Source organism: Somniosus microcephalus, unplaced genomic scaffold (assembly GCF_052327205.1).
Source record: "Somniosus microcephalus isolate GS21.2 unplaced genomic scaffold, FLI_Smic_1.0 unresolved_chr4, whole genome shotgun sequence".
Lineage (NCBI taxonomy): Eukaryota > Metazoa > Chordata > Chondrichthyes > Squaliformes > Somniosidae > Somniosus > Somniosus microcephalus.
Genome location: NW_028225182.1, coordinates 44,583,332 through 44,599,360, shown reverse-complemented (window position 1 = coordinate 44,599,360; position 16,029 = coordinate 44,583,332).

The window sequence follows — 16,029 nt, the reverse complement described above, 5'->3', positions numbered from 1 at the left end:
CGCTCTAGGCGCCGCTGCGCCACCCGCTGCGGAGCGGCAGGCTGCGGTACTGCAGGCCTCCTCCTTCTCTTAAGGGGGAAGTGCCTGCAACGGGGAGATCGCCGCTGGATAGTGCCGGCAAATGAGCCCGGCACCACGGAGAAGTGCCGGATTCGCGGAAAGCAGCGGGGGGGGGGGGTGGTGGAGGAGGCCGGGGAAGGAGGTGCGGGCAGGCGGCCGCCGAAAAAGCGGCCGGCCACACCTCCACCTTAAAGCGCCTCACTAAGGCTACAGTACGGCCCCGTTTTCTGATCGCTGTTTGCGGCCGCTGCGGAAGAGGCGGCCGCAACTCAATATGGGGGTCGGGCCAGTAGCGGGGCACTGCGCACACCGATGACGTCATCGGTGCCGGCGCAGCGCTAACGGCTACCGCCACCATTACCGCTGCGCTGAATATCAGCGCAAACTCCTCTATTGGCGCAGAAGCCCTCTTTGGGCGGCAACTGGCCGCAAAGCTGGCAGCGCCTTACTGAATTTCTAGGCCATTACATCTAGTTTCCTCGCCTAGATCATTAATATATATGGTGAATAGCTGAATAAAGGAGATTTTAGGGCAGATGAGCAAATGCTTGGGCAAAGAGGTGGGTTTAAAGGAGCGTCTTAAGAGAGACAGAGAGATTGAGGGAGAGAATTCCAGAGCTTAAGGCCCAGGCAGCTGAAGGCACTGAGAGAGTTGGGCACTGTCGGAGGTGCCGTCTTTCGGATGAGACGTTATCCACGGCCACTATTTCGAAGAAGAGCAGGGGGCAGTTCTCCCCGGTGTGCTGGGGCCAATATTTATCCCTCAACCAACATCACTAAAGCAGATTATCTGGTCGGTTGGAACATAGGGACAGGAGTAGGCCATTCAGCCCCTCGCGCCGGTTTCCTACGTTACCACAGCGACGGCACTTCCCCAAAAACAAGTTACTTCGACGGCCGCAAAGCGCTTCGGGACGTCCTGAGGTGGTGAAAGAGGCTGAATGAAGGCGAGTTCCTTCTTTCTTGTTTTGATATCAGAGGCAGAGGAAGTTAGTCGAGGGCGGGGAGTCATCAGAGCGGCCGTACGATGCAAGCCCGCGATTGTTCATCGCACTGGGAGGGAGCTTGTGACAGAATGGAAACTTGATCTTTTCTGACATAACGGAACGCTTTTAACCAGCAGTCACATGTGAATGAGAAAGAAGAATCGTTGCTATGGCAACAGACCGACAGCTATACCAGCTGAATGATGTGCGTCAGTTTAATGGCCCTCGGCAAGAACTCAGAGGCACCGGCCGGGAAACTATTACTCAACATGGACTGAGAGCCTGGCCGCTGATTCCGAGGGGTCTACAAGGGGATTCCGAGGGGATGGGGTGGTCCTCGGCTCGGAAAACATTCCACGCTGGCACCCCAGAGCCACCAGAATATCTCCGGGTGTGTGTCAATATTTACAGGGGAGTCTCCGGGTGTCAAAGAGTCACAGCGGCACAGAAGGAGGCCATTCGGCCCATCGAGTCCGAGCCAGCTCTCTGTGGAGCAATCTAGTCTGTCCCATTTCCCCCGCTCTATCCCCGTAGCCCTGCAAGTTTATTTCCCTCAAGTGCCTCTCCAGTCTCCCCTTGAAAACATTGAGTGTCTCCGCTTCCACCAATTCCGTCGGCAGCGAGTTCCAGGTCCTCACCACTCGCTGCGTGAAAAAGCTTTTCTGCCCCACCCCACCCCACCGCTGTACCTCTTGCCCAAAAGCTGAATTCTGTGTCCCCTAGTCCTTGTTTTTAGCATGGGTGGTCCCTCGGGCCTCCCCATCTCCCGCATGCTCACATTGTTGAGTTCCCTCCCCCAGACTCACACCACTCATTCCTACACACCGTGATGTAATTGGCTGCTGGGGTTTTCAGCTCCCCGACACCCAAACCCCACAATTTTTATTCAGCCACCTCAGGTTACGCAGCAACCAGTCAAGAACCCTGACCCCGCACCCGGCACACTGCTTGATCATCCGTGGTTAGCTACAGAGTAAAGCTCCCTCTACACTGTCCCATCAAACACTCCCAGGGCAGGTACAGCACAGGTTAGATACAGAGTAAAGCTCCCTCTACACTGTCCCATCAAACACTCCCAGGACAGGTACAGCACGGGTTAGATACAGAGTGAAGCTCCATCTACACTGTCCCATCAAACACTCCCAGGACAGGTACAGCACGGGTTAGATACAGAGTAAAGCTCCCTCTACATTGTCCCATCAAACACTCCCAGGGCAGGTACAGCACAGGTTAGATACAGAGTAAAGCTCCCTCTACACTGTCCCATCAAACACTCCCAGGACAGGTACAGCACGGGTTAGATACAGAGTAAGGCTCCCTCTGCACTGTCCCATCAAACACTCCCAGGGCAGGTACAGCACGGGTTAGATACAGAGTAAAGCTCCCTCTACACTGTCCCATCAAACACTCCCAGGACAGGTACAGCATGGGTTAGACACAGAGTAAAGCTCCCTCTACACTGTCCCATCAAACACTCCCAGGGCAGGTACAGCACGGGTTAGATACAGAGTAAAGCTCCCTCTACACTGTCCCATCAAACACTCCCAGGACAGGTACACCATGGGTTAGATACAGAGTAAAGCTCCCTCTACACTGTCCCATCAAACACTCCCAGGGCAGGTACAGCACGGGTTAGATACAGAGTAATGCTCCCTCTACACTGTCCCATCAAACACTCCCAGGACAGGTACAGCATGGGTTAGACACAGAGTAAAGCTCCCTCTACACTGTCCCATCAAACACTCCCAGGACAGGTACAGCATGGGTTAGATACAGAGTAAAGCTCCCTCTACACTGTCCCATCAAACACTCCCAGGACAGATACAGCACGGGTTAGATACAGAGCAAAGCTCCCTCCACACTGTCCTATCAAACACTCCCAAGGCAGGTACAGCACGGTTTAGATACGGAGTAATGCTCCCTCTACACAGTCCCATCAAACACTCCCAGGGCAGGTACAGCACGGGTTAGATACAGAGTAAAGCTCCCTCTACACTGCCCCATCAAACACTCCCAGGGCAGGTACAGCATGGGTTAGATACAGAGTAAAGCTCCCTCTACACTGTCCCATCAAACATTCCCGGGACAGGTACAGCACGGGTTAGATACAGAGTAAAGTTCCCTCTACACTGTCCCATCACACATTCCCAGGGCAGGTACAGCACGGGTTAGATACAGAGTAAAGCTCCCTCTACACTGTCCCATCACACATTCCCAGGGCAGGTACAGCACGGGTTAGATGCAGAGTAAAGCTTCCTCTACACTGTCCCATCAAACACTCTCAGGGCAGGAACAGCACCGGTTTGAGACAGACTAAAGCTCTCTTTGATGGAGCAGTGTGTTGATTTACATGTGGAGCGACGCTTCTCTCTGCTGGCAGTGAGTTTTATTACAATCACTAAAACCCTTCACACCCTGGCCATTTAACGTTGTCCCTGTTTCACACCATCGTCTGTGATGCGCCTCAATAACTTCAAGGCTCAAAGTTAACTGGATAAAACTAGGCTTTTATTAGCAAAGAAAGATGCCTGTGTCTTCACCTAGCATTCTGCTGTTCTGCTGCAAGACAAGCCTGGGCTTGTCTTAAGTAGGGCCAGGTATGGGCGGAGCCGACACACCCAATGGGGAGAAAGGGGGCGGTGCACTATATACAATACAAGGTAAAACACAGGAGCAGGCAATACAATATATGTAGTTAAATACAGAGTCTGATGAATGACATATTTCATCACATTCACCCCTTCTACAGATTTAGTCTGTCCGGGGGTGTGATAGTCCTCTGTGACCGATGTAACGGTTGCGGTGCCGCGGGTGCCAGCTGGGTGTCCCAGGTGACCTCCTGGGTCTCTGCCGGGGGCGCCACCGGGGTTGTTGAAGGAGTAGGTGGTGGGGGTACCGTTGGCTGGTGTTCTTCCGGGGGTGATGAAAGAATAGTGGGTGGAGTGGGTGGGTAATAGTTGTTGTGGTTGTTGTTGTTGTTGCTGTTGTTGTTGTAGTCGTTGTTGCTGTTGTTACCGGCTGGGGCGAGGTCTTTTATGGACACAGTGTCCTCCCGTCCGTCGGCGTGCCGGACATACGCATATTGTGGGTTGGCGTGGAGCAGCTGCACTGGCTCCACGAGAGGGTCCGTCTTGTGGCCCCTCACATGCTTCCGCAAAAGTACCGGACCTGGGGTGGAGAGCCATGACGGTATGGATACGCCTGAGGTGGATTTCCGGGGAAACACAAACATTAGCTCATGAGGCGTGGCATTAGTGGCGGTACACAATAGTGACCGTATTGAGTGGAGCACATCTGGGAGGACTTCCTGCCAGCGGGAGATAGGGAGGCCCTTGGTCCTTAGAGTTAGGGTGACTGCCCTCCATACTGTCCCGTTCTCTCGCTCTACCTGACCGTTACCCCGGGGGTTGTAGCTGGTGGTACGGCTCGTGGCAATCCCCTTGGACAGCATGTACTGGCGTAGCTCTTCACTCATGAAGGACGCCCCCCTATCCGTGTGGATATAGCTCGGCATACCGAACAGGCAGAACAGGCTGTTGAGGCATTTAATGACCGTGGCGCTGGTCATGTCTGGGCAGGGGAAGACGAATGGGAAACGGGAGTATTCGTCCACAATGTTCAGGAAGTAAACATTGCGGTCGACGGACGGGAGGGGGCCCTTGAAATCTAAGCTAAGCCGCTCAAAGGGCCGTGTAGCTTTGATTAGGTGGGCTCTATCAGGGCGGTAGAACCGAGGCTTGCACTCAGCGCAAGTGCGGCAGTTCCTGGTCAGAGACCGAACTTCCTCAATCGAGTAGGGTAAGTTGCGGGACTTTATGAAGTGGAACAGCCGTGTGACCCCTGGGTGGCAGAGGTCGTTGTGGAGGGTCTGTAGCCGATCCCCGGTGGCGTTGGCACACATCCCTCGTGAGAGGGCGTCGGGGGATTCGTTAAGGGCCCCCGGCTGGTATATGATGTCATACTCGAAGGTGGAGAGCTCGATCCGCCACCTAAGAATCTTATCATTTTTAATCTTCCCCCTCTGTTTATTATTGAACATAAACGCTACCGACCGCTGGTCGGTAAGTAGGGTGAAGCGTTTGCCGGCTAGGTAGTGCCGCCAGTGGCGCACTGCCTCCATGATGGCTTGGGCCTCCTTTTCCATGGAGGAGTGTCTGATCTCGGGCCCCTGGAGGGTCCTCGAGAAGAAAGCTACGGGCCGCCCCGCCTGGTTGAGGGTGGCCACCAAGGCAAAGTCAGACGCATCAATTTCCACTTGAAAGGGAGTGTTCTCGTCCACTGCCTGTAGCGTGGCCCACTCAATATCCTGCTTAATGCTTTTGAAGGCAGCATGTGCCTCAGCAGAGAGCGGGAAAGAGGATGCTTTCAAGAGGGAGCGGGCTTTATCGGAGTAGTTAGGGACCCATTGGGCATAATACGAGAATAACCCCAGGCACCTTTTCAGGGCTTTGGGAGTGTTGGGCAGGGGCAGCTCCCGTAGGGGGCGCAATCGGTCGGGGTCTGGTCCGATTTCCCCATTCTCCACCACGCTGCCTAGTATGCAGAGGCGCGTGGTGTTGAAAACGTACTTGTCCTCGTTGTAAGTGAGGTTGAGTTTTTGTGCGGTTTTCAGAAACCTCGCGAGGTTTGAGTCGTGGTCCTGTTGGTTGTGGCCGCAGATGGTGACGTTGTTGAGATAGGGGAAGGCTGCCTGCAAGTGGTGGTCATCGACCATGCGGTCCATCTCCCTCTGAAAGACCGAGACCCCATTCGTCACCCCAAAGGGGACTCTGAGGAACTGGTAGAGTCGTCCGTTTGCCTCGAAGGTGGTGTACGAACGGTCCTCTGGTCTGATAGGGAGCTGGTGGTACGCTGACTTGAGGTCGATAGTGGAGAACACCCGGTATTGGGCAATTTGGTTCACCATCTCGGATATGCGGGGTAGCGGGTAGGCGTCTAGTTGGGTATAGATGTTGACTGTTTGACTATAGTCAATCACCATCCGCTTCTTCTCGCTACCCCTCACCACCACCACTTGGGCGCGCCACGGGCTGTTGCTGCATTCAATAATGCGCTCCCTCAGGAGCCTGTCTACCTCGGTCGCGATAAACCGCCTGTCCTCCCAGCTGTACCTCTTGCTTTGGTCACTATTGACCGGCAATTAGGGGTAAGTTTCGCGAATAGCGAAGGCGGCTTTACCTTCAGGGTAGCCAGACCGCACACTGTGAGGGGCGGCTGGGTCCCACCAAAATTGAGCGTGATGCTTTGGTGGTGGCACTGAAAATCCAGGCCCAAGATCACGCTCACACATAAATCCTTCATAATTAACAGTTTAAAATTATTATATGTAGCCTGGCGAAATGGAGCAGCACAGGACACGAACTTTCGTTTTTGGGGGTTTTTATTCTGTATTAATAACTTGGGTCTAGGTTTAGGATGAAATTGTAAATACATAAAACACAGTCGACAAAATACGGCAGTGGCTTGCTGCAAAACAGAACATGAGGCAAACCACAGGTGAAGGCAGTTAATTAACTAACAATCATTATACAAAACAAAACATATCATACCATACATTCGTATGTCCCGTTATCACTTGTCACCTCTTACAAGCAAACAGAAAGTATTAAATTCGTTCGAAACGTAGCCCCAAGGACTCAACAACAATTTTAACAAAGGTTAACACCAGCACATGGTGGGACAATCTACAAGCATCCCCGTGATATCGAGTGATTTGGGAAACAATATCACTTTAAAACTATGTCTGGCTGCACTAAATGCTGTTTTAGTTGTACTTTACGCAGACTAAGTTCATTTAAAAAGTCATATTCACCCCAACTCTCCTCAGAGCACCCCCCCCACGCTGGATCTAGAAAATGGAGGCTGTGAAGGGGAGGTTCCTTTGGCATCACATGGCCTTACCCATAACCCTTTTCTCCTTTTTTCAAATTCTAAAGGGGAAAATGAACCGCGCCATCTAGTGGACTTAAATATTCACTGCATTTTCCCACTTGGCTACATTCTCCCCTGCTTTAAAGTCAACGTCCTCGGTGACTTAGCACCCGTTTTTCACTTCTTTTACAGCTTCTCGAAAAAATGCAGTACCCAGACTCGATAAAACATGAGAGAACACCTCAGGACTGAGTGAGACTGCATTACAGGCTGACTGAGGCAAATGGTATGGGTTAGGGTTTACCCCAGCATTGGCTCTTTTAGTTCTGCGAGGAGCCGGAATGGGTACCTCAACCTCAGTCCCACACTCAGAAGGATCTGAATGCTCTGGCTCAGAAACAGCCTCTGATTCCTGTACATCTTGGGCGTTACCAACAGGATCATTGTTTACTTTTTCCTCCTGAGTTAACTCTGGATAGGTGACTTCCTCTACCACAACAAACTCAGTATCAGAGGGCTCTGGCAACGATTCTGTCAAAAGAGTGACAGGGGGTACGGTGACAGGGGACTTGGTTCTCGTCCGCCTAGGCTCAGGGACAGGGGTAACACATGGCCTAAGATTAACTCTATGGACCCTTTTTAAAGGACCGCCCTCTACAGGCTCAACTGCATGTGTAGTACCCTGTACCTCCACCACTCTGTACACAGTAGGACCCCACGCATCCTGAATTTTGTTCCTACCCAAAGGCCTGTGTCGTAAGTATACCAACTGACCCACCTCAATGGTTGGACAGTACACTTTGTCTTTGTTAAGTTCAATTCTTTGAGCTGATTTCTTTTCAGTGTACTCTCTTGCCCTTGCATGTGCCTCCTTCAAACGCTCTTGGTGGACAACCAACCACTCATGTTTCTTGTCTAACACTTGCTCCTGACCTAATAAAGCATCTACAGGAAGGTGTGGATGAACCCCGAAAAGCAGATAGTACGGTGAGTAGCCAGTCGTAGCATGGGGTGTTACATTGTAGGCATACACCAACTCAGATAAGTGCTCAGGCCAGCGGCGCTTCTTTTCTGGAGGCAGTGTACGCAAAAGATCATGTAAAGATCTGTTGAATCTCTCACATTGAGCATTTCCTTCTGGGTGGTGTGGGGTAGTGCGGGTTTTCTTTACACCATAAAGCTTACACAGCTCAGCAATGATTTCACTCTCAAAATTTCGACCTCTGTCTGAATGCAATCGTTCTGGGACCCCATACTTCATGAACCACTCTTTGAGAAGGACTTTTGCCGTGGTATCAGCCTTTTGGTCCCGAGTAGGGAAGGCTTGTGTGAATTTAGTGAAAACATCGGTCACCACTAACACATTCTCACGACCATCGGAGGCCGGTTCCAGCATGGTGAAATCTACAGCAACTACTTCAAGGGGCCGGGAGGCTAGTAATGATTTCATAGGGGCATGTATCTTGGGGTGGGGCATTTTTGTCAAAACACACCTCTCGCATTTCTTGACCCACTGTTCCACATCCCCATACATCCCAACCCAAAAACATCTCTGTCTCAAAAGGTTCTGTGTGCGCTCTATTCCCTGATGGCCCATACGATCATGCACACCTTCAAGCACGACTTCTTTCAAACAAGAGGGCAGTAGTAGCTGGTGACACTCACCAACATGGACATCCTCGATTACACGGTACAACAAACCATCTTGCTCACAAATACGGGGCCACTGCTTTAACGTGGATAATACTAGCTTGGATAACTGCGACCTCTCCTTGTAAGTTGGCCTTCGCTGCTCACCCCAAAACTTCCTAAACATGCTGAGGGTGGGGTCTGTGTCCTGAAACTTACGTAGTTCCTCTTTAGAGTAACCGGGAAGTGTTGGTGTGTTACCCTGCAACTCACTACGCTCAGTACTTTCTTCTGCGTCCGAAACATGGATCTGTCTGACTTTACAGCACTTGACTCCTGCTGTCCCTAAGTCTGGTCCTAGAGCTGTTCCCTTGTGAGTGACATTACATATGGCCACACAACCATCATAGTCCGCATCCCCACTGTCTGACTCGGGCTCCCCTGCTAACGGCTGCCTAGAGAGGGCATCTGCTGCTGCATTACAGCGGCCTGGGCGGTACTTGACGTCAAAGTCAAAAACAGCTAACTGAGCCACCCATCTTTGCTCAATAGCACCTAACTTAGCTGTAGAAAGGTGACACAGGGGGTTGTTATCTGTTATGACAGTGAACTTGGAACCTAGAAGGTAACCTCGAAATTTCTCTGAAACAGCCCATTTGAGGGCGAGGAGCTCTAGTTTCATACTGCTGTAGTTTCTGTCATTTCTTTCAGCATTACGGAGCCTCCTACTGGCATATGCTATCACTCTCTTCCTATCTCCCTGCTGCTGGTGGAGGATGGCACCTAATCCTAGGTTACTGGCATCCGTCTCTACAATAAAAGGCTGAGTGAAATCTGCGTAACCTAACACTGGAGCACTGATCAGCTTTTCTTTCAGCTGTTCGAAAGCAGCTTGGCACGCAGCTGTCCATGAACCTTCAAACAACCGTTTTGCTTTTGCTGGGCTGTCTTCCCTAAGGCATGCATTGACTACGTCATGGAGAGGGCCAGCTCGTTTAGAAAAATCCTCAATGAACCTCCTGTAATAACTACAGAAACCAAGAAATGACCTCAGATCTTTGACTGTACTGGGGACCGGCCACTTCTTTACGGCGGCAATTTTCTCTGGATCTGTCCCTATACCCTCCCCTGAAATTTGATGCCCAAGGAACCTGACTTCCTGCTGCAGGAAGTGACACTTTTCAAGCTTTACTTTCAACCCTGTCTCTTTCAGTCGTCTTAGAGCTGTCTCAAGCCTCTCTAAATGGTCCGGGAAGGTCTGAGAGAACACAAGGATGTCATCTAAATACACTAATAGGATGTGGAACACTAAGTCACTCATAGTCGCTTGCATAAGTCGTTGAAAAGTCGCAGGTCCATTACAGACACCAAAAGGCATTCTGAGGTACTCAAAAAGGCCAAAAGGAGTTGTAAAAGCAGTCTTAGGCCTGTCACTTTCACGAACAGCAACCTGGTGGTACCCACTTGCAAGATCAATGGTCGAGAAGAACTTTGCACCATGAAGGGCATCAAAACTCTCGTCAATGCGGGGCAAAGGAAATGCGTCACGTCTGGTTTTTGAGTTTAGTTTCCTAAAGTCAACACATAGTCGTATGTCTCCATCAGTCTTACGAACTACCACTATGGGTGAAGCGTATGAACTATTGCTCTCCTGGATGACACGCTTTCTTAAAAGCTTAGTGATGTGGTCCCTCACCTCTTTGTACAGTGTAGGTGGGATACGACGGTATGGCTCTGTAACTGGTGCGTCATCTACCAAGTTAATCTCATGCTCAACTTTATCAGTGTAGCCTAGGTCCTCATCCTTAAAAGCAAATACTTCCGAATACCTGGCTAAAAGTGCACCTAACTCTGCTTGTTGGCCCTGTGTGCCACCTATGTGTAGTTTGTCCAAAAGCAACTGAATGTCTTGGTCTGTCATCTGTCCTTCTTTTCTGCCAACAGTTACTTCCTCTGTGTCAGCGGAGATGCGTTGAAATCGCACCTCACAGGAGTCCTTGTCTACACACTCTGCCTGAGTCGGAATACCAAGCCTGGTCCTGGGGTTTAACCACACATCCTCCTCAGAGAAATTTACCACCTGCACTGGAAATAAATGTCCCTTTGATTCAACTAGAGTGGGGACAACTACCAGGCCACCTGGCAATGGTGTGTTACCTGGCTCCAACAGCATTTTAGTGCTGCCACCTGACTGAGTTTTAAGTCCCTTTACATAGACTGTAGCTATGGAAGACGCAGGCACATGTACAGCACCCCTACCAGCTACACGGACAGAAGATGACTTTGGAGTGATGTTACACTGTTGTACTTGCTGAAATGCTTCCCTCCAATCTGAATCCAACTTTCCCCCTAGAGTAGTGTCAAACTCAGCATGAACTAGTTGTCTGCATCGGCTGATGATGTTCATACCAATAAGACCTGGTGCTGCAGGCTGTGACTGCTGATGCTCTTTGACTACCAGGAAACCACATTCGGGTAAGGTTATGCCCATAGTTTCAACGTCTAACTCAAGGTAGCCCAAGTAGGGAATGTCCAACCCGTTGGCGGCAGTGATCTTAAGCCACCCGGTTGTAGGCAGCATATCCTCATCCCTCCCAAGTAAGTGCTCTCTGAAAAAAACTTCAGTAATAGTGCTGACTTGGCTCCCGGTATCCAGTAAACAGTTAGCAGTAACCCCCCCAATCTTGAGATCTACTACTGGACATTTACCTACTGCGCGGTCAAGAAATCTGTCACGAATACCAGTACTGTTCTGAGAGCCTGCAGGTTTTCCTCGCATTGCCCGGCTCATGGCAATCGAGGGAGTTAGTTTTCCTGCACCCCAGCCAGCAGTGGTGGATGTGTTTGCTACCTCGTGCTTCTGAGGACACTGTTTGGCAATGTGCCCCGCCCCGTTACACTGAAAGCAAATAGGCTGACCTTCATCAGTGAACTTTGGCTTGGCTCTAGGTTTCCCAACCTTGTCATTACCCGTGTTTTCCTTCTGTAGAGCAAGACCCCGTACTGCCTCTGTTAGTTCCCCGATAGCTTTACCCTGTTCCGCCACCACTTTAAGAACATCCTGTAAAGTGACAGCCTGGCTGCCTGGTACCCCAATGGCAGAACACTGAAGATCCCTCCCCGTACTGTCACACACTACATTCTTGCTCTTTGCAACTTTAGTGCTACAGGGCTGGTCTTCTAAGGACCATAAGACAGCTTCCTCACGTACATCGAACAGGGTAGACTGGGGGTTGTCTCGTACAAACTTGCGCAACTCTCTCCGGAGTGAGGGATCTCTAACACCATCAACAAATCTGTTTCTGACAACCCGTTTTGTGTCCGGCACAGCATCAGGTGATTGCTTTACCAAAGTTCTAATAATCTGAGAGAGTGCATGTGAGTATTCTCGGAAATCTTCACCCTCTTCTTGCTTGCGTCCATAGAAAGTTTCCAACAGCTGGGACTCACTGCGTTTTTCGGTGAAAGCCCCCCTTAGGTAACTGAACAGGTCACTGGGCTGCTTAGACTCTCCACCCAACCGTAACCTAATTTCCTGTAGGGCTGCCCCCCTCAACAAAGATCAAATGAAATCTACCTGCTCTGCAGGAGTCTGATCTCTAGCTCGTAGTACACTTTCAACCTCTTCAATGAACTCATCAACTGAACGACTATCTTTGGATACCTCACCACTGAATGGTTGGATCTGACGCTCTCTGGGTACATACACATATGACTTGGTTGCCCCATTACCTAGAGTGGCAATAATTGCCATTGCTTGGTCATGGGTTTTTTTCAACTCTGAAATCTGTGCCTTGAGTTCATCTATCTGGTCGCCCTCACCCACACTAGAGGTATTGTCCTCACCATCCGAATTGTGAGCTCCACCCGCCTCCTCAGGAGGGTCTAACATTTTGACTCAGTTCACAAGTCCCTGACAGTCACTGAATGGGATGGCCGCTGCGACGATTCTTCTCCAATGGTGTCCCTCCTCGGTGCCTTGATGGGTCCTCTCCCAGATTGGTCCTGGCGCCCTCTGGATCCCGTCTGTCTGGTCTGGTCCTCCTTAGCAACCCCAGGCAGCACTCTCCGTCCGTCTCCAGGTCCACTTGGCACCACACCGCTCTTCCCCCACTGCCGTATTTTATGTAACTTTCCCAAACCTGAGAAACTCCAAGCTAACAGACCCCACTCCTGGTACCAAAATGTGTAGCCTGGCGAAATGGAGCAGCACAGGACACGAACTTTCGTTTTTGGGGTTTTTTATTCTGTATTAATAACTTGGGTTTAGGTTTAGGATGAAATTGTAAATACATAAAACACAGTCGACAAAATACGGCAGTGGCTTGCTGCAAAACAGAACATGAGGCAAACCGCAGGTGAAGGCAGTTAATTAACTAACAATCATTATACAAAACAAAACATATCATACCATACATTCGTATGTCCCGTTATCACTTGTCACCTCTTACAAGCAAACAGAAAGTATTAAACTCGTTCGAAACGTAGCCCCAAGGACTCAACAACAATTTTAACAAAGGTTAACACCAGCACATGGTGGGACAATCTACAAGCATCCCCGTGATATCGAGTGATTTGGGAAACAATATCACTTTAAAACTATGTCTGGCTGCACTAAATGCTGTTTTAGTTGTACTTTACGCAGACTAAGTTCATTTAAAAAGTCATATTCACCCCAACTCTCCTCAGAGCACACCCCCCACGCTGGATCTAGAAAATGGAGGCTGTGAAGAAAGGGGAGGTTCCTTTGGCATCACATGGCCTTACCCATAACCCTTTTCTCCTTTTTTCAAATTCTAAAGGGGAAAATGAACCGCGCCATCTAGTGGACTTAAATATTCACTGCATTTTCCCACTTGGCTACATATATACAGTGCCTTTAACGGACAATCGTACCGCGCAGTAACCCGCAATAGTCGATATCTGGGTTTTGTCGGCCATAGAGCTCGTGCCCTGAGTAGGGACTATAGTTAGAGAGAGTCGTTGTACCAGATCAGGGTGAATGAAGCTCTCCATGCTCTCGCTGTCAATTAAACATTTAACCTTGCACCCGTTTACCTCGATGTCCACCATCGATTTGGATAGTGGGTGCGGTCTGGACTGGTCCACTGTGATCGACGCCACTGTAGGGCCCTGATCAGGACAAGATGGTGGGCCACACGAGGCCGGGTAAGATGGCGTCCACGATGTCTGCTCGCGAGATGGCGGACCCCACGAGGTCGGACAAGATGGCATCCAAGATGGCCGCTCCCACGGCGCGCATGCGGCGGTGGCGGGTTTGCCTGCGGGGTTCCCTCTGCACACCTTCCCAAAGTGCCCCTTCTTACCGCACTTACAGCAGGTGGTGCCTTTCGCCGGGCACAGGTTCCTGGTGTGCTTCGGCTGCCCGCAGAAGTAGCATTTGGGGCCCCGGTGCATCGCGGCGGTCGTAGGGCTTCTGGGGGGAGAGCAGGGCCCCGACGGTGTTGGGCTACCGGGCGGGGAAGATGTCTTCCAACATGGCGGTGCCCTTGGTGCGTACGAGGCGGCGTGGGCCGCGCGGCCTGAAGAGTAGGAGTCAGAGTTCTTCTGAGCCACATCCAGCGATCGCGCTGTGTCCACAGCCTGTGTCAGATCTAGGCCTGTTTTCTCAAGCAGTCTCTGCCGGATGTAATTAGAGCTAAGGCCTGCGATAAAGGCATCCCGAATAAGCTCGTCTGTGTATACCGTGGCTTTCACGTCTTTGCATTTGCAGTCTTTGCCAAGCACTTTTAGGGTGACTAGAAAGTCCTCTAGCAACTCTCCGGGTCGCTGTGTGCAGGTAGCAAGCAGATGCCTGGCGTACACCTCGTTGGTAGGCCGCTGATAGTGGGCCTTTAGAATGTTGCAGGCATCCAGTTAGGTGGCGGCGTCTTGGATGAGTGGAAAAACCCGGTGGCTTACCCGATTCTGCAGGATCCCGAGTTTCACATCTCCGGTGGCTCTAGAGGCTGTGACGGCTTCGGAGTTGGCCATAAAAAATTCCAAGCACTGGAACCAGTGTCCAAACCGTGCCGATGCATCCGAAGCATGTGGCTCCAAATCCAAGCGTTCCGGTTTCAAAAGTTGATCCATCGTTGAAAGTTTGCTAATAAAATTGATGCGCCTCAATAACTTCAAGGCTCAAAGTTAACTGGATAAAACAAGGCTTTTATTAGCAAAGAAAGATGCCTGTGTCTTCACCTAGCATTCTGCTGTTCTGCTGCAAGACAAGCCTGGGCTTGTCTTAAGTAGGGCCAGGTATGGGCGGAGCCGACACACCCAATGGGGAGAAAGGGGGCGGTGCACTATATACAATACAAGGTAAAAACACAGGAGCAGGCAATACAATATATGTAGTTAAATACAGAGTCTGATGAATGACATATTTCATCACAGTCTGCTGGAGCTGCTATCTGTCATAGTAAATCCCAATTCTCCCTCACATCTGCAAACTCCTTTGATACTTTTTCCCTTAAATAAGCATCGAACTGCCTTTTAAACACCTAAATCTCCTCTGCACCAGATTGATTTTTCTCTGGCTTTGACTTTAAGCGCTAGGGCGAAGGTGGGCCCCTCGTTCTTCTGGGTTCCCCTCCTGGGCCTCACTCCCTCTCGTGGGAGGGGGAAGGGGAGTTCTACCCGATGTCCTGGCCCACATTTATCCCTCAACCAACATCACTAAAAACACATATTTTGTTTCTGTTATCTGGTCATTTTCTCATTGCTGTTCGTGGGAGCTTGCTGTGCGCAAATTGGCTGCTGTGTTTCCCGCATTAGAACAGCGACTACACTCCAAAAAGTACTTCATTGGCTGTAAATCACTTTGAGACGTCCGGTGGTCGCGAAAGGCGCTATATAAATGCAAGATCCTTCTTGCTATGGAACAAAGTGGAGGAGAAGCATCCGGGAAGGCGCCGAACACCTTGAGTCTCTTCGCCGGGAGCAAGTGGAAGCCAAGCGCAAGGAGCGCACGTCAACCCAAGCACCCCACCCACCCGCCCCTTCGACCACCCTCTGCCCCCACCTGTGACAGAGACTGTAGGTCCCGCATTGGACGCATCAGTCACCTGAGAACTCATTCTTCGTGTGGAAGCAAGTCATCCTCGGTTCCGAGGGCCTGCCTAAGAAGAAGCTAAGGAACACCCACCTCTCCAGTCAGCGAGACCTGATCATTCTTATAACTTGAATAATAATCACTAATAAATCCAATAGGGAACTCAGGAGAAACTTCTTTACCCAGAGAGTGGGGAGAATGTGGAACTCGCTACCACAGGGAGTGGTTGAGGTGAATAGTATAATTTAAGGGGAAGCTGGATAAACACATGAGGGAGAAAGGAATAGAAGGATATGTTGATAGGGAAAATGAAGAGGGGTGGGAGGAGGCTCGTGTGGAGCATAAAAACCGGTACAGTCCAGTTGGGCTGAAAGGTTGGTTTCTGGGCTGTAAGTTTTAAATTCTTTGGATATCTGTTGTGCAATTTGC